This window comes from Chelonoidis abingdonii, chromosome 19, assembly GCF_003597395.2.
Source record: "Chelonoidis abingdonii isolate Lonesome George chromosome 19, CheloAbing_2.0, whole genome shotgun sequence".
In the NCBI taxonomy this organism is placed as follows: domain Eukaryota; kingdom Metazoa; phylum Chordata; order Testudines; family Testudinidae; genus Chelonoidis; species Chelonoidis abingdonii.
In genome coordinates, this window is record NC_133787.1 from 27805079 (window position 1) to 27825348 (window position 20270).

Genomic DNA, 20270 nt, shown 5'->3' on the forward strand with positions numbered 1-20270 from the left:
TTGTCTCTCACATGTTATGGAGCAAATCCATCTCTTTCTTATGTGGATACAGAGGTCTCTTGCCATGATGGAACTCTCCCTATTCTAATGTGCAATGAAAAGACTGGATGCTAGGGCAACAGAGGTGGCTCATATTCACTGTGTGTGGTACAACCCAGATCCATGGGAGTTCTTTTCCATACTGCTGTGGAAGGTATGTTTTGGGGCAGGAGGCAGGTGGGATTAGTGAACCTGTAACTATATGAATTCATTGCTCATTCCTATTGTGGAAAGAGGGAGCCATGGAGGAGTTCCACATGGCTGTAGATTCAGACAGGACTAGTGTGTGCTGCCCTCCCTAGGGCATAGTCTACTTGTTCGGCTTGTGCTCTGTAGACAGGTTTTACCCCACTGTAATTTATGCAGAACTGGATTTTTTTAAAATGGAAAATCCGGAGTATTAACTTTTGAACAGATTAATAAAACACAACTCCCAAGTTTTTCATTATTCACAATGTTTACATATCGAAGAATACATTGCCCAAGGCAAAAAAAAAAAAGAGAGAGAGAGAGAGACTTTACACAGAGGTCTTTCAGTAGGAGAAAAATGTATTGCTTCAGATAAGAGGCTAACAGGAAGTCTACCTATATTAGCTTATATAAATGGTATTTGGTACAGAAGAACTGCCTTCATTAAGAAATGGGAAAACACTATAAGGATAAACATTCTTGCAGTAGAATGGAATTGTTAGGGAGAACAGAGAACCATCTCCAATATGTCTTGTTAAAGAAGGAGACTAATTCTCCATTAGTGATTCTGAGAGTTTACACTAATCACAATTAAAATGGTGACAAGGGTAGGGCTGCATGTGGGGAAGAATGCTGAGTACAGCCTAGATGATTGAGCCCTTATGTGTCTTAATTTTCTTTTCCATGATATTTTCAATATCTGTATTGTTATGGAAAAGTCACTTGTCTAACTGAATAGACTAATGTATAATGAGCCAAATGATTCTGCTGGCCAGTGTAGTCCGGGGGCTGGCAGGAAACTGGGCATAGTATCTGTAGCGACCAAGCAGTCAGTCAGATGATTCCTGGGTTTTACAAAATGTTTCTAGTGGAGTTGCTCATTCTCTATAGTGTAACTGAGGCCTGGATCATTCCTAATGCTTGTATGCAGATATTGGAGTGACATGAGCAGCAGCTCTTGCTATATCTTTACAAAGGTGTAGAATGCACCTCTGCCACTTGAATGTCAGTGTAAAGATGGATTGGACCATTGCCACAATTTAGATTACTCCATTAGAAATGCAGCTTTGGATGTTAACTCTCCCCTCAGAGCTACATGGATACACAGAGAAGGAAGTGGATACCACTTCCCCCAACTCAATCTAGTGCACCTGAAAATGGCCAGGTACTGGAAGCACCGTTTTTTTAATGGCTGGGTGTGACACATGGCTAGAAAGGGTTAAATGTCCTGCAAAATAAATAACCCTCAAAAGACTTGGGGAGATGATGTTTGTGTTTTTGTGTATTTACACATGTATGAGTACGGTCCACAATGTAATCAACAGTCCCTGTCTATGCTGTATTCTGATAATTCAGAGAACAAAAGAACATCCTATCATTTAAAAGAACTGTAAATATGGGATATGTCTGTATTCATCTCTTTGAAATGCAATGCAAATAATCTGTGAATGGTGGAAGAACAAGCAAATTGCCTTATGTTAATTCTATAGCTAAGTACCAGTGATGGACCTCCTTCAAAGTCATCCTAATTGCCTTTTGTTCCCAGAGAAACTCCTAACTTGTCAAAAAGAACATGAAATTGTACAAGAGATCCTTGGGTTCTGATTCTGTCATCTCTGATCTGCTTAAGCTTCATCAGGGGAAGTTTGAGTCTCAAGACTGAGGTCCCAGTTATGCTGGTATGCCCTGAATATAATATTTGGACATTGGACTATACTCTCTGAACTATTTCTAAAAACACTTTGCAACTACAAAACTCACCATCTCTGCTATGAATCTGAATCTTAAGAATTGAAATCATGTCTGTATGTCTATTGACCTTTTAACCATACACTCTTTTGTTTCTTTAATAAATTTTAGTTTAGTTTATAATAATTGGCTGTAGCATGTATTTGGGTAAGATCTGGAATATTCAATAACCTGGGAGGTAATGTGTCTGATTGGAAGAACCTTTTCTTTACATAATGAAATAAGATTTTCAGAAGCCATCATATTTAACTTAGGTAGTTGGATGGAGGCCTGAGGCTGGATCACTTTAAGGGAACTATGTTTTGGCTTCTGAGTAAACAGTAAGATAATAAAGAAGCTGTTTTATGCTGGCTTGGTAAATAAAAGTATTGGAATATCCACCAGCTTTTGGCAGATTGTCTGCACCATTCTTTACAGTTCACCCTAATTGAGTGATCACAGCTGGCTCCCCACTAGGACCCAGGTCACACTGGGATTAGGATGTCATGTAATGGCTGATATTTTTGGGCTAGAAAGAAGTGAGAAAAGTGATCATTACTGAGATGGCTCAGAAGGGTCTACATAACAGGCCTGTAAGTTAATTCATCACTGTTTGTACAGTGTACTGAAAGAAAAGCACTTTAAATATTTAGCACCTGTAAATTATGTAGGCAATCTGTAATGTAACTAGACCATCAAATATGAAAGGAAACTCTCAAAGCCAGAAAGATCTAAATGGGATGACTGCTGGACAAGTGATAAAATTGAAAAATAACCGCTGAAACAAAGTCTTGTGTACCAGCTGGTAAAAGCTGGACTGGAGTAAAGATGGTTAAAGGGACACAATTTGAATTTAAGATGGAAAGCACGGTAGCGTAGTAGCCCTTTGAATAATCTTAAATGCCAGAACTAGGAAATGGCATACAAAAAGAAGCATCACAATAAAGAAACATAATGAAAAAGGTTAATTAGGCAAAGTGTAGTTTTGCAAATGGTAGAGAATTTGTGGAGCAGTATACCAAAAAGTGTGGCAGAAGGTAAAAGCAGATCTCCCATATTAAAGAATTAGACTGAAAACTTTCCTGAAAGGATGTTAGATTTCCTCTTCATCTGAAGATAAACATCAACTTCAGCTTATCAGACATATAAAATCTTTTTTCCCCTTTTCATCCATTAAAGATCTAGCGTCCAGGCAAATATGCATTAGTTTATAGTTTGGATATAAGTGTATTTCATCTGCCAGAAGTCTCTTTATTCATGGTCAAAGAAAAAAAAATCACTTGATGAAAAGGAACTAAAATAAATAGAAACTGTATCCTAAAGAACTGAAGCGATTTTTGAATTTGCATATTGACTGTGCAGTTGTATTAAGACTGCTTTATGCCAATAAGTAGGTGGAAATTAGCTGTATAGAGAACATTAAGAACTTCGATGCTTAAGTAGGGAAAAAAAATCTAATGCTGAAAATGCAATTAAAGGTAGAAATAGTTTTTCTAAATAAATGCAGATGAGTGTAGTGAAAACTGAGATAGAATTATGCATCGTGTATTAAATGTTAGAGATAATAAACTTTATAAAGTTTTCTTCCTGAAGTACAAATACTAGGGTGACTTCAGATTCCCTGCTGAATACAAAGCTGATATGAAGTCACTGTTAGAATAATATTAAGTATCTGATTGAAGTCAACCAGAATAATGACATTCACAATTGAGGCTATTAGCCCCTTAGGGTATGTCTACACTGCAGTTAGACAACATGGCTGGCCTAGGCCAGCTGACTCAGGCGATGGGGCTATATAATTGCAGTGTAGATGCCTGGGGCTTGGGCTGCCTGGGCTCTAGGATACTATAAAATGGAAGGGTGCCAGAGTTCAGACTGTTGCCTGAGCCAGAACATCTACACCACAAAAGGGACTATGGTGGTTTTAACTGGGCAGGCAGGCTCCGTGCTCAGCTCTGCGTGGCTCCCAAGAAGCAGCTAGCATGTCCCTCTAGCTCCTAGGCAGAGAGATGGGCAGGGGGGCTCTACGCGCTGCCCCCATCCCCAGGCACTTCCCCAAGTACCAGCTTCCACTGGCCAGGAACCACAGGCAATGGGACCTGCAGGAGAGATGCCTGCAAGCAGTCAGGGTCAGCATGTGGAGCCCCCTCACCGCCCATCCACCTAGGAGTGAGAGGAACATGCTAGCACTTCCCAGAAGCCACTTGAGGTCAGTGCCACCCAGATCTCATACCCTGAACTCCATCCCACACCCCAATCCTCTGTCCCAGTTCGGAACCCCATCTTCCACCCAAACTCCCTTCTAGAGTCCGTGCCCCCTTCCACACTCCAAACCCCTCAGTCCCTGCCCGGAGCCCCTTCCTGTACCCCAAACCTCTCATTTCTGCCCCCCAGAACTTGCACTCCCTAGCCTGAAGCCTGCACCCCCAGAGCCCAGAGCCCCCTCCTGCACCCCAAATCACCCATCTCCAGCCCCTGCAAACCCCTGCCACAGCCTAGTGAAAGGGAGCGAGGGTGGAGGAGAGCAAGCAATAGAGGGAAGGGACATGGAGTGAGCTGGGGATAAGGCCTCAAAGAAGGGGGCAGGGCAAGAGAGTTCAGTTTTCTGCAATTAGCAAGTTGGCAACCCTAGGTATTGCAGTGGCCATCTGTATCTGTGTTTGCACTTGCTGGGCCAAGTTCTCAAATCAGGGCATGTTGTGTTAGTTCATTTCTAAATGAGAAGAGACTGATTCAAAGTTAATGTTCAGCTTTTTGTTTTATTACCGTAATGTAACGTGCTCCCCACATTAGCCCTGCAAGAGTTGAATTAGACAAGGTGGGCCCAATCAGCTTATTAGCTTGTGAACAGGGGAACTTTAGGCTAGAGGCAGCTAATGAGAGAGAAGCTCACCTGCAAGGGACAGGTCAGGCTGGCAACAGAAAAGGCTGCTGGGAAAGGCTGAAGTCCCTCCTTGGAAAATGGGAGGAGGGAGATGGAGCTGGTATACCCAGAGACAGAGCAGGGGTAGAGAGGGCAGAACCAGAAGAATGGGAAGCCCTCCAGGGAAGGAAGGCAGGCTGGGAGAGTAAAACCTGGATCTGGAACCCAGAGTAGTGGTCAGGCCCAGATTCCCTACTGGCTCCTGGACAAATGGCAACATCGGGGCACTGCTGGAGGAAATTGCCTGAGCTCATTTGCCAAGAAGGACTTTGATACCCTGGAATGAGAGAATATGTATGGTGACCTGGCCAGAGGGCTGAGTCATGATGGAGGCTGCAATTCCTGGAGTCAGGAGGGCCACAGCGCAAGACAGGATGCGTGAAGACATTGCTAGAAGAGCATGCAATGCATGGCAGAGATCATGGCCAGGAGGAGGTGTCACCGGCAGTGAATGCACCCATCACATTTAAGAACAAAGTAAATGCTAAAGCATTATAGTATATGGTTAACTTGACTGAGCATCTTTATATAAAAATAGTGATGTGCAAAAAAGATATAATCAGTCTAAAAGATGCTGACACTTCCTGTTTCATGATAAAATCAGTGTATTTTTTGTGTGAGCAGAACTTCAGCATTCTTGTGGAACAGGCACTTATTTATGTCATGGTAGAAGATACATTGCTGCTGAGATACCAGTATAACTTGTCCATTTTAAGAACCCTTGATTACTCGGAAATTTATGGAGTAAGAGGAAAGTACTGTTATAGAGATAAACATTTTATTTGGATGATGCTAAACCACAGTCAGTTCTGCTATTCTATAAGAATTCTTGGTGTGAAAATATTTTATTTTAATTAGGAAACAGTTACCCTATCCGTAAGCTTTGGAATGGGTTCTCCTTCAATATAGTCAGTCCCATAGGAAATACTTTTTTATTATTTAATTTTTAAAAAATCTAAACAGAAAATGAGGTCAAATCTGTCCCAAATAAAAAGCCTATAACCTGTCCAAACAGATTCTTGTACTGATGATGAGATTTATTATAACTCCAGATGTATGTGATATATTTAGAAATAAACATGTAAAACAAGGAGGGGTTAGTGGGGTGGTTACCGGCTCCAGACCTGACAGGGTTAAAACCAGCCCCGGGGGAGGGTTAGGAGAACAGCCCAGGCTGGGTGGGAAGCAGGCTCAGCTGGGTATATACCCCAATTAGGGCCCAGCTGGCCCTATAAATGTTTGAGCTAGGAGCTCAAGCAAACAGTTATCCTCTGGCTGTAAAGGGAGACAGGCCTGGCTGCAGGGAGCTAGAAACAAGGTATCTGAGTAGAGCAGGGCTGGGGAAAGGCAGATGAGCTGTGGAGCTCCAGTCTGGAAAGCCCCAGACCGTGGCCTAGCATTGGGCTAATAGGTCCTGGTAGTTGCAGAGGGCAGCCCAGGGGTAGGCAAAGGCAGTAGGCTCAAACACAACCTTGCCAGTGATGAGTAGGCTAATACTGCAGTCTACCCCAGGGCGTGGGGGCTAGACAATGACTGGCAGTAGCCATATACTGAGGTGTGGTGGGGATAGTGGGTGGGGGTTACCCAGGGAGGGGAGACTCTAAGACTGAGGAGTTACTGCCAGGGGGCAGCACCCCAGATAACAGGGCACTGGGTCTGGGAGGGACACTGGCCTGCAGAGGGTGCTCCAAGGGCTGGAGAGCAATTCCCTGAGATGACCAGCAGGAGGTGCCACAAGGTGAGTCCCACACACTTACAAAGGGAAAGACTATTTACCTGCAAATCCTCTTAGCCAAGGGATTCTTATTCTCAGCAGTAAGGAGATCTTTATGGTGTCTCATGTGGTTAGCAAATCAAGATAATTCTAAATGAACCTCTTGCCCCTCCTAGTCTCTTTGAATGCACTCCGTGTCATATCTTGAGAAGTCACCTCTGTCAGGGTGGGCTGATGAGTTTCTTCCACTTTGACCAAACCTTGTGCTTAAGTCCTCTGGTACTAAAAGGCATTACCTCAGCAAGCCTGAGTTAGGATCTATACCTGCATTTCTGCTGCTTTGGGAGCTATGACCAGCAGTACCAATAGCCAGACAGCCTTCCTAGTACCAAGTATTGTTTGTTTAGAACAAAACACTTCAGAGAAAAATATCTCATTTTTTCCACATTCCTGTCATCCCCTGGAAGCTTTTGAAGGCCCACAATTGCTTCAGACATTACCACAGGGCCAGTCTGTGTCAGTGTTGACCTCTTCCCCCAGCATACAGCTCACTGACAATTCCTACCCTTCCTTCTCCAGAAAGTCATTTTAACAGTTTGTCTATTTGATCTCCACTCCCAGCTTTGGCAAAACAGAAAAGTAAAAAATGTAGGGTGTGGAGGAACAGTGGTGTGTGTGTGTGGGGGGCCCTGGCAAGCAGCTATGTCAGCCCCATGCAGAGGGGGAGGGAGAACTGAAGTGAGCAGCAATGATAGCCTCATGGGGATGAAGGGAGGGGAGCAAGCAGGGCTCAGGTAACCACCCTCCCAGGTGGGGGTGGGATGGGAGGAGGGCTTGGGCAAGTGTCTAAGTCCAGCCCTGCATGGGGGTGAGAAGGAAGGGCTCCGTCCAGCCCTGTGCGGGGTCCTATTTTTCTTTTGGAAAACATGACTATCCTGTGTAGACTAAGGCTTCATCATCATCCAATTGGCTTTTAGCACATCCTGCCTTTGGATGTGACTATCCCGGGTCAGATCATATTACATGCCAACATTTTATAGCTAAGATAAGAGATACTTTAAGACTAAATCCACAATACTTATTAAAAACACAAAAATACTCATGGATAATTACTGTTTTGAATAAATTTTGGCCGGGCTTGTCCTGTAATCCACAGATGTACTGGTTGCCTGAGTAAGAGATACAGAACTATTTTGTCTTTTTACTAGGATGAAATTCTTTTTTTAATATTTTTTTTTCTCTGTCAGTAAACTTACAACCTGGTTTGTCAACTGCCAGTAAGAGGTCAGGTATTCTCCTTTTTAGGATCTTGCATGAGCACAACACATGCTGCAATTCTGACAAGATACCTTACTTAACAGCGAAGTCTAAGCACCCAGTTCCACGAAATAGTATGGTTCCATTGAAAGATGGAGAAATAAGTCAAGAAAAGTCTACTTCTGAAGCCTTTACTCTCCAGAATGTTACGTTGTTTTAAAAAGCCCTCCTATTCAATGTATGTCTATGATTAAAATAGTTAGTTAGGGGAAAAAAACCCTAAGTGTCTGAGAATTTAGTTAGCACATTCTTTTGGCTAGAGTTTAGTAAAGTAAGTATATTCTTAACTCGAAGCATGAGCTTTAGTTTAGCCATGCTCTAAATAGGGGTCGGCAACCGATGGCACGCAAGCCAATTTTAATGGCACGCGGCTGCCTGGGACTCCGAGTGTCATTAAAAATCCTGGCGACGCGGCAAGCCGCGGAGTCCGCGGTCCCGCACCTGAGCGCTGACCTAGCGCAGCAAGCGCCGGCCCCTGCCCCACCTTCCCCCAGAGCCCCGCCGCCGGCCGCGCACTCCCGTGGGAAGGGAAAGACGCTCCCCGCTCACCCGGAGCCCCGCCGCCGAACGCACAGCGCTCTGAGGGGCGGGGCGGAGCAAGGCTGCGCGGGGTTGGCAGGGCTCCGGCTGAGCGAGGAGCCTCTTGGTAAGGGGGCCGGCTCCGGGGGTGGGGGCAGTCAAGGGACAGGGAGCAGGATGGGGGGAGTGTGATATACTGGGGGGTGATTAGGGGTGGGGGTCTCTGGAGGGGGTAGTCAGGGAGCAAGGGGGTTGGATAGGGCATATGAATCCTGGGGTCTGTTTGGTGAGTGGATAGGGGACAGGGAGCAAAGAGGGTCCTGGGGGAGCAGTTAGGATGGGGGGATCTCTGGATGGGGTGGTCAGGGGACAAGGAGCTGGGGGGTTGGATGAGTCAGGAGTTCTGGGGGGACTACCAGGAGGTAGGGGTGTGGAGAGGGGTTGGGGCAGGCAGGGAGCTGGTGGGGGAATTGTATGGGTCCAGAGTTCTGGGGATTCTGTCAGGGGGTGGGGAGCGATTAGATAGGCATGGGAATCCAAGGGGTCTGTCTGGGTGTGGGGGTGTGGCTAAGGATTGGGGCAGTCAGGGGACAGGTAGGGGTAGGGTCCTGGGAGGGCAGTCAGGAGATAAGGGGCAGGGAGGCTTAGATGGGGGTGGGGTCCCAGGAGGAGGTAGTTGGGACAAGGAGTGGGGGGGGGTTTGGCGGTTCTGGGGGGTGCAGTCACCCAGCCCTCTGCCCTGAGCCCTGACCCCCCACACACACCCCCAGCCCTCTGCCCTGAGCTCTGTATCACCCAGTCCTCTGTTGACTCCTTGACCCCCCCCATGACCCCAGCCCTGACTGGCACCCCCACACATACCCAGCCCCCCTACCCTGACACCTGCACCCCCCTCATATGCCCCCAGCCCTCTGCCTGACTCTTGCACCCTCCCACATCCCATGCACCCTGCACATCTCCCACCCCACCCTGAGCACCAAATGGGAGTCCCTGCCCTCTCACTCACATTCCACCTGCACCCCTCACACCACATGGGAGCTGCCCAGGTAAGTGCCCCCACACCCAAACCTCCTGAGCCCCCTCCTTCATTTTAGCTCCTGGCCAGACCCTTCACTCCCAGCCCTGTGCTCAGTCCACTCCCACCCTCAGCTCAGTGCAGAGAGAGGAAGAGAATGGGCCAGAACCAGGGAGAAGGTAGGTACCGACTGTATGTGGGCAGGGCCGGGACCCTAGACCGGCGCTGGGCTGAGCGGGTCCAGCAGCTGGGATCCCGGCTGGCAGGAGCCGGAGGATGGAACCCCTGAGCGGCAGTGGGCTGAGCCGCTCAGCCCACTGCCGGTCTGGGGTCCCGGCCACCAGCCCCGCACAGCCCGCTGCCGGTCTGGGGTTCTGGCTGCCAGACCCTTCCCAGCTAGCCCCACTTCCCGGCCGCAGGCCCCACTTAGCCCACTGTCGGCCTAGGTGAACAGAACCCCAGACCAGCAACGGGCTGAGTGGGTTGGTGGCGTAAGATCAACATTTTAATTTAATTTTAAATGAAGCTTCTTAAACATTTTGAAAACCTTGTTTATTTTACAATACATCACTAGTTTAGTTATATAATATATAGACTTGCAGAGAGAGACCTTCTAAAAAACATTAAAATATGACTGGCACCCGAAACCTTAAATTAGAGTGAATAAATGAAGACTCGGCACACCAATTCTGAAAGGTTGCCGACCCCTGCTCTAAAAGTTAAATGGGGCTCCACATGAATGGAAGGGTCAGATCAGAGATGTGATTGTAAGAACAATGCATTGCTTTGATAGTGCTTTGGTTTCTCTTGTGTTGATTTTCTATTAACTCCTGCCAGTGAAATGAGGCCAATTGCAAATGTTAATAGAGAAAGTTACCTGTGCACTGGGGAACAAAAACAAGGACTTCACCTGACGAATCAGCTTGGATATTTGCAAAGAACTGTTTTATGATTTCTTTGCACCAAAATCCCAGGGCATCTAGAAAAATGTATTGCACATGCTTAAAATAAAATAAAAAAATTCTACAACAAACACATTGTAAGTAGGCTCGGTTGTATAGCTCTCATTTTTAAATGTCTGGGCCATAAACTAAAGTGCTATCACAAATTAAAGGGAAGGAGACAAAGGAGCAAGAAATCCTCATAGATTGAGCATGACAGAAAAATGCAGATAGAAGGCATATCATGTTTGACCTCAATAACCTTTGATCAAAATGTAAATTGTCTTCTGTAGAAACCATTATAGTGTAATTATTTTCTCAATATTCATGATTATTAAAATAGTATAGAATTATCTCTAAATTATATGCCTAGAATAAAAGTGATTACCCCAGAACATAAGTATCTTCTTAAAAACAGAAATGCAATTACAAAGTTTATACAAGGACTAGAAGATTTCTTTTTAAAATGTACACCTGTTGAAAACTATCTATCTTGACCATCTAGGAAAATTAAGCTACATAGATTGCTACCTCTAAGAATTTTAATGAAGACCATAAGTCTTTCTAATTAGTCCTCTTCATTTTGGTTTGATTAAAAACACCTTGATGATGCTTGTTTGCACTCTCACATGACTTTAATTAGATCCCAGAGAGCACAAATTTGGCAAATCTTGTCACTCAGCTTGTTAGAAAACCAGATAAATGAGCCTAAAGCAGCATATATTAGGAAACTGTTCCTCGCAGCTAAAAGCTATTAGTCCTGTTTGTCTCACCAAATAACTAATATTTTTGAAGAGACAACTTAGAAAGTAAAAATACTCATGTCTGACTCTAAGCCGATTAATGTATTGCCATTAGCTTGGTGACATGAATTATTGGGCTGGGTCTCTTTTCTTAACACTGTAATCTGTTTCAGAAATCCAAGAGTGTAGAACGAATAGAATAGAAAATTGGTTGCTACCACAAAGATGCCATACAAAACATTGATACAGCCTATTTGTATTTCAGTTATTGTATTCTTGTAGTAGCACGTAGTCTCAGCTTTAACCAAGTAATTTAGATACTGTCTCTGCAAACACTCATGCATGTGAGTCACTTCAGCCACACAAGTATTCTGCCTGAATTCAATGGGATGAGGTGGATGTATAAAGTTTCTTCACAGGGAGGCGTTTGCAGGAACCAGATTTAAAAGAGCAGATTGTTTTTCTCTGCACATTCACTGAAAAGTTCCCTGGAAAGTATAATTTTCAGCAAAAATCACTATAGGGAAAACATACATGTAGGTTTCATTCCTGTAAAACTCTGTCAGACTGCTGTTTGCTATTATCCTTGGCATGCAACTGAGCTTACTACTAATGCAATTGACTAGAATCAACCTCTTAGCATAGCACTTGCTCAGGTTCACTGTGCCCATTTCTTGTTCCTAACTTAGTGGATCTCGAGTTGTTGCCATCCTTCCCAACTTGCCATTCATTGCTATGGCCCAGTAAACCTGGTCCCCACCATTCTCCAGCATAGCTAATCCTACCAATTTTGCTGCTGCTTTTAGGAAATTGGACTTTTGTACTAGAATATGCTATGTATTAGTAACAGAAGTACCACTCTTCTCCCTAAAACGAGTCTGGCTGAAAAAGATGCCCTAAATGCACTGTTTGTTTGCACTGTACTGTGTACATACTATATATAGACAAGTACCTTTTATTGGGCCAAACTTTCAAAAAGCACTCACTAATTTTAGGGGCTCATTTCTGTCAGAAAAATCAGAGATGAGCCCCTAGAAGTAGGTGCTCAGCATCTTTGAAAATGTAATATCTACATTTTGAAACCCCAAATCAGTAGGTTATCTGAAAATTTGGGCCACTACACGTATGGGATCAGACCCTCAACTGGTGCAAATCGAGGTAGCTCCACTGAAGTCTCCACTTGATATCATTTTTTATGAGACTACAAGATTGGCTGATAAAGATAATAACATTAACGAAATGGACTCAGACTTCTGGCATTAGATTTGGTACTGCATGACACTTTGATTTAAAAACAACTAGAACAATACAAAATTAACATGTCACACATTAAATCAGAACCTGCCTAACTGATAGGACTCAATTTAATTGTAAACAGGAAATCATCACCACTGGGTGTTTCTGGTCAGGTCCTGCAGGGCTTAGTTGTTGGCCTTATGCTATTTAACATTTTTATGTATGAGTTTGAAAACCTAAAATCATCACTGATGAAGTTTGCAGATGACCCAGATTGGGAGAGTGGCTTAGAAAATAAAATAAAATAAAATAAAAGAGGTCACTGATACAGAGCAATCTGAATCACTTGTAAGCTGGACACATGCAAACAATTAGCCATATTAAGATGTTTAATGTGAACATCGGGGAATAAAAAAAAGATTTAAGCCTTACTTAGATGATGAGGGATTCTCTCCTGGAAAACAGTGATTCTGAAAGATTTGGCGATCTTGGTGGATAATCAGCTGAACATGAGCTCCTAGTGCAATGTTGTGGCCAAATTTGATCCTTGGATACACAAACAGCAAAATCTCAAGTAGGAATAATAGTTTATTTAACTCTTTATTTAGCACTTGTGAATACTAGAATACTGTGTGTAGTTTGGTATACACCATTCAAGTTGGAAGATGAGTTCAGAGAAAAGCCACGAGAATGATTAAAGGATTAGAAAACATGCCTTATAGTGATAACCTTCTTTGTTAAGCTAAATAGATTAAGCTCCTGAGTTTAAGAGCTGACATGATTACAGTCGATATGTACCTACATGGAGAACTAATAATGGGGTCTTCAATCTAGCAGAGAAAGGTATAATACAATCCACAGGCTGGAAGTTGAAGCTAGCCAAATTTAGACTGGAAATAAAGTGTAAATTTTTAACAGTGCAAGTAATTAACCATTGGAACAAATTACCAAGTGCCATGGTAGTCCATCACTGACAATTTTTTTAATGGATTGGCTATTTTTCTAAAAAGATATGCTCTAGGAATTATTTTGGGGGAATTCTATATCCTATGGTTATGCAAGAGGTCAGACTAGGTGATCATGATGGTTTCTTCTGGCCTTGGAATCTATGAACCTATGAGATCTTTTAAAGTTCCAGTCACATTATTTTCATCACTGCCTCCACTCCATCTTGTCCTTACTTCTCATTGGATTGTCTCTGGTCCCCTTCACCCACTTTAATCTCTCATTTTTCCAATCCCAAGTGTAACAGAAATCTAATTATCTGAGTTTGAGTCAAACTCTTAAATCGTACCTTTTTGAATGTGCTGGAAATTGAGAGAGTTGGTTTCTCCATCCCTAAGTTCATTGTTACTGTTTCTGATGGACGTGGAAGAGAAACTGAATTTTGCTGAGATATTTTGCATACTGCTCGATATCTGTGGAAATCTAACATGTCATGAAATAATTTCTAACTGTTAGGGAAAGAGAAGGAGATAAGCATCTGTATCATGGACAAATCTATACAAGAGTTTCCAAAGTGTAAGAAAAAATACCCTAAGGGGTTTGACAGAGCATCACACACTGTGTTTTGGGGTCTGATCCCCTGTGCTGTTTTGTTATGGTCAATATCTGACTCTTTAATACACTCTACTGCACACGAGACCTTCCTCTTATATATCTACTGAAAGGGAAATGCAATGTTCTATTCCATAGTCTTGAAACTGTTCAGTAGTTAATGTCAATTAAAGTGCATGTATGCTGATATGCAGAAGGCTGTAGAACAGCACATTTATCTTTATATTTGCTATTCTGCAGCAGATGCATCATGATGTCCACATACCAAGGGCTAGCACTTCAGCTAGCATTTAATCATTTAGGAACATTACCTTTATGTCCTTCTGAATTTAGCATTATAATGATATGATTTACTCACTCTGTGAGCATTGGATGCATCACAGTAAGTGTTTCTTTAGTCTCAAACTGATGAACAGGTTGGATTTTTTTCAGTGAACTCTTTATCTCATCTCTTCAAGGTTCCTCTAAACTGCCATTAAGATTACAACATCTGGAAGGCAGATAAGGGAGCTCTATTTGGAACAATGCAGTCGGCAACTTTTTCCTAGGAAACTGAATTTGTCACTTCTGCAAAGCATCAATCTTCTGCTAGCTTTTGAGTTCATATCCCCTGGTGTGCTCAAAATCAGGGCTTCCAGAGTGCAACTTGCTGTCATGCCACAGTCTAGCTTATGTAAGGAGGAATGCTGTGAAGATAGGAACTAGAAAGATTCTGATTAACGGAAGTTAATTTACTCAAAAGCAAGCAATATCTATGCATGTGCACATGCAGTATAATGGTACACAGATTTTTTTGTTTTGAAGGATGCTTAATTCTGTGTAAGCCATAGTTACCAGAAACTGGGCTGTTGTCTGCCTCTACTGGCCCACTTAAGGGAATACAAATCTACTCTTGTTATCAGCTAATGAGGTACTGTACTACTTTAGCTGAAGTGGTGGAGGCTTATCAGAAGTTCAAACCTTGATGAAAGTGCAAGTGGGAGAGGGGTTCTCTCTAGCCACACAATATTTTCTAGATTATGGAATAGTTGGGCAGAAAGGGGCCTGAAACCAATCCCTAGATCTAAGGACCATTGATCTTAAGGAACATTCCCATGTGGCTCTGCACTCTGATGTTCAGGAGCTCTTCCTGTGCTACATACTGGCACAGTTTTGATACAACTTCTATCATCAATATGGTGAAAGCAAAATGATATAAATACCTCGGACCTTTGCATTTTCATACATTTAAAAATCCAATCATGCTGTTCCCACTTGGAAGGAAAAGCTGTATGTTCTCCTTAGGATTGACAGTATCGTGGCCCACTTTGGCAGAATCCTTAGGATAATATCTGCAGATCAGAGCTTCAGGCTTTTACTTGCTCAGGCAAATGCTAGTCACTTGCTCAGGCAAAACTAGTATGAACATAAAAGTTGCTCATTGTTAGAATTATTCCTCTGGCACAAATATTCAGGCTAACTGCTGTCGTAATCCCATGCGTATTTAACTCCCATTAACTGAGGACGGAAGAATGCTTCCGGCACAAGCCTACCTCTAGAAATTGGATATTTAGAAGGAAACTTTCTTTGGTGACAAGTTATCCCATAATCATCTACTGCAGGGTTTTTTGTACCTTCCTCTAAATCTGGACTAGAAGTACCACAAATCTGGTCTACTTAGCTACTCCTGTGAGTGCTACTTACTGGATTGGCATTGCCACTGCTGTTCCTGTAACTCCCTGGCTTTTGCCATGGAAAACCCAGGAGGCCTTGCACACTAAACAGTTTTATGAACATGCAGACAGACATGCATAGGGATGGAGGCGGGGGGGAGAGGGAATTTGGCTAAGACTTTAACTGAGCATCTAAATAGTATTCTTTTTTAAGAATATCACTGCATGTAAGAGGATGCAGTGATGTGGGGTAGGTGTTTTTGAAACCTAATTTCAGGACTTTTTAGGATTATGCTTCATGAATATTTTATTCTACATGTTAGAATTTTCAGTGAACATTGTAGACCTCTTATAACTTGTCTGAATACTATGGACCTAGACAGAAATAAAATTGTCAACATGTTGGGTTCATTGACAAATATGTTGAAAACTAATAAGTTCTGTAGCCAGAGCTAATGTGGCTATGAACTTGTCAGAGCTAACAAAATAAGATGAAAGAGTCCTTAGTACTGAGATAAGAGACCTCTAAGAAATATGTGTAGTTGCATTCTTCCCTCCTAATCACCACTAAGCTAATGCTTCTGCAAGCTGCTGTGGAAATACTTGGCATTTGGAGATGTCATCTTTTGGATTAGATTTGAGAAGAAGTTCTGGCTATTTGGACAAAAGTTGCTATGGGACTTTGAGGTAAAGGTGTTGATCCTGATACCACGGGTAACTTGACTGTGCTTATTGTATCTTAATAAAAATACTTAGCACTTCTTTCCATGGATCTCAAAGCACTTTACCTAGGTGGGTAAGTATTACTCTTGTTCTTACAGGTGAGGAAACTGAGGCACAGGAGGGTAAATGACTTGCCTTGTGTGAACTCCTGACTTCCTATCTGCTGCCCTATTCATTGAAATATTCTGCCTTCCTCCCACTGCCGTTTGTTTTATATGGTACTCTTAACTTCCTGTCCTAAACCATTCTGTAGTGTTGCTGTATACTGTTCAAACAATGCAATTTTTACTTCACCTATGACTGAAATGCAGCCACCCCTGAAGTGACATGTCTAGGATAGTGTGAAAATATAATGCACTTGGGGGTGAAAGTGGCTATACAATTGCAAGGCCCTTCTATCACCTCTGGCCCTGACTTAGATTTTGGGATGCATATTACAAAATTTCCTTTTCTTCAAGGCCAAAAGTAGTATGAGTGCAACTGTGGGGTGTGTGTGTAGGGGGGTGGAAATGGGGGCCAATTACAGCAACTACAAATTCTGTCATTATTTGACTGTCTTTCCTCACCTCATTCCACTAAAGGGAGTGCAAGGCATCCATGGGGGTCTACTGCAGCCCTTAGGATGCAGTACTTGCTGCAGAAAAGCTCTATGGTGCTGTTGCCATTGATGACAGATAGGATACTGACCCCACATGGAACTCCCCAGCATGTAGCCCATCACTCAGGATGTGTGCAGGAATGAGGATTTAGGCTAAAGAAACTAACAAAATACATAGGATGAGATATTTATTTATTTATTTACTTTTTGTCACTAATTCTTGCCTGTTTTGATTCTGTGTTCTTTCTTTACATTCCTAGGTGCTGTTAACATCGATGGCACTTCCCTGGGTCCTGGCCATACATATCCACCTCGCTTGGGCTACATGATAAAGCTGCATATTTATACAAGTTCATAGTGCTGGATGCTGAGTAGTTTGAACATGGGCATAGGGGAAATGTTGGTCTGTGATGTAAGCATCCTTTTGACCCCTGATTTACATTGTGGATACTATGGAAGTGAATGCCCTTTTCTTTTTGATATAATACATTAGTCTTATTCTCACATTATGCTTTCATAAATCTGCAGAATAGCTTTTCTGAAGATGAATGGCTGTGCAGCCTCAGCTGGGAAATTAATAGGAGGTTTACAAACTGCAGCCAATGGAAACATCATCAGCCCACATATCAGCTCAGCAATGTTTTTACTAAAAGCCTCTGCAGCTGCGTGATTGTAGTGTAATTTATTTTCAGAGGCCATCATTTCAGGCATTTTCAGTTGGCTTTTAGCAGACATTAGTGGCATTGCCCTGCATTAATCGTCGTTCTTTCATGTACAGCTTTTATATCTGTACTGCTGTGCATGGGCGGGAATGCAATTATCAGGTGGTGTCAACTCACCTGTACTATTAACTGTTGCTACCACCAATACACAGGAGGGGGGGAGAGAATTAACCTGACATTTGAATTTCGTTTTTCATAGATTCCAAGGCCAAAGGAGAGCACTGTGACCATGTAGTCTGACCTCCTGTGTAGCACAGGCCATAGAACTTCCCTCAAATAATTCCTAGAGCAGATCTCTTAGCCCTGGTCTACACTGGGGGGGGGGGGGATTCGATCTAAATTACGCAACTTCAGCCACATAAATAATGTAACTGAAGTTGACGTACTTAGATCGACTTACCATGGTGTCTTCACTGCAGTGAGTCGACTGCTGCTACCCCATCGACTCTGCCTATGCCTCTCGCGGTGCTTGAGTACAAGAGTAGACTGGAGAATGCTCGGCGGTTGATTTATCACATCTAGTCTAGACGCGATAAATCGATTCCCACTGGATCAATTACTGCCCACTGATCTGGCGGGTAGTGTAGACAAACCTTAGAAAAAAACATCCAACCTTGATTTAAAAATTCTCAATGATGGAGAATACACCATGACCCTTAAATTGTTCCAATGGTTAATTACTCTCACTATTCAAAATGTACATCTTATTTCTAGTCTGAATTTGAGTAGCTTCGGCTTTCACTGTTATACCATTATCTGCTAGTGTGAAACACCCATCATCAAATTTGTTCCTCAGATAGGTACTTACAGACTTTTATTTTGCTTTATTAGACTCAATCTATTTAGTTTATCATTATAAGACGTGTTTTCTAATGCTTTAATCATTCTCAGGGCTCTTCTCTGAACCCTCTTGAACTATCAACGACCTTCTTGAATTATGGACATGACAACTGGACACAGTATTCCATCAGCAGGCTTAACAATGCTAAGCAGAGAAGTAAATTAACCTCTCTACTCCTTCTCGAGATTCCCTATTTATGTATCTAAGGATCAAATTAACCCTTTCGGTCACAGCATTGCACTGAGATCTTATCCATCATGATCTACCAATCTTCAGAGTCACTGCTTCCTTATCCTTTAAGTATGGCTTACATTTTTTATTCCCAGATGTGTATCTTTGTAGTTAGCTGCATTAAAATGCACACTGTTTGCCTGCACCTAGTTTATCAAATTATCCTGATTGCTTTATATTAGTGTCAAGTATCAGAGGGGTAGCCGTGTTAGTCTGGATGTGTAAAAGCAGCAGAGAATCCTGTGGCACCTTATAGACTAACAGACGTTTTGGAGCGTGAGCTCACGCTCCAAAACGTCTGTTAGTCTATAAGGTGCCACAGGATTCTCTGCTGCTTTATATTAGTGTAGACCTTTATCAACCAAACTTGTAGTAACAATTTTAAAAATCAAGTTAGCTTGACAGGATATATTTTCTATAAATGTGTGTTGATTGACATTAATTATTACTTCTTATTTAATGCTTTATGAATAGAGTTCTGTGTCAGCTCCATTATCTTGCCTGGATGGATGTCAAACTGGCAGGTCCATAATTACCCAGGTCATCTCATTTACCTGTTGTAATATTGGTACAACATTAGCTTTCTTCCAGTCTTCTGGAAATTCTCCAGTTTTCCAACATTTATTGAAAATCAGCATTAACAGTCCAGTGAGATCTTCATTTTTTTTCTTTTAATACTCCTGGATGCAAGTTATCTGGACCTGCTGATTTAAAATTGTCTAACTTCAGTAGCTGTTGTTTAACGTCCTCCCAAGATACTTGTGTAATGGAAAGCTTTATCATATAATGAGACTGTATATATTCCCCCCACCCCCAATTACAGAACAGACATTAATTGAACATATCTGCTTCTTCTGCAGTTGTCATAATTATACCATTTCCATCTAGTAATGGACCAGTACCATTATCAGGATTCTTTTTGTTCTGAATATACTTTAATTCTTATTGTCCTTATCTCTGCTGACCATCAATTTTTCCGTTGTGTCCCTGGGCTTCCTTTATCAATTTTCCTAGCTTCTGATTTTATATCTATTGCTATCAAATTCCCATTTTTTCCATTTATTTTGATTATATTATAGCTGTCTTCACTTCTTCTCTGAACCAAGTAACTATTTTTAACCAATATGGCCTTCTTCCCATCACTGTGGGACTGAGGTTTTCTGGGAACCTAGTAAAGTGTTCTTAAACAATTCTCAATTAGCATTCACATGTTTCTGATTAAAGTTTCCTCTCAGCTGATTTGTTTCTTTAATGGTTTTCAGCTTTGTGGCCCTTTTAAGCCACTGTAGGTGTAGTAATAGTTCGGATTTTATTCTCTTTGCCTAAGCTACCATATTTTTTTTTTTTAGTTCTGTTATGAGTTCCTCTTTATCTGTTAAGACTGTTGCATATAGAATTCCCCTGTATTTGCAATACTTTTTGTGTTAAGAAATATTGATAAGATTTAGAAATTTTGAGGATGTTTTAGTACAAGCAACCTGAGATCTCCAGCATATGTCACTCAAATCAAAGTCCCTCAGGATCACAGTTATTATAGTTAGGTACTTAAGGAGCCAGTTGTCCTGTTCTGTAGTGTGACTTG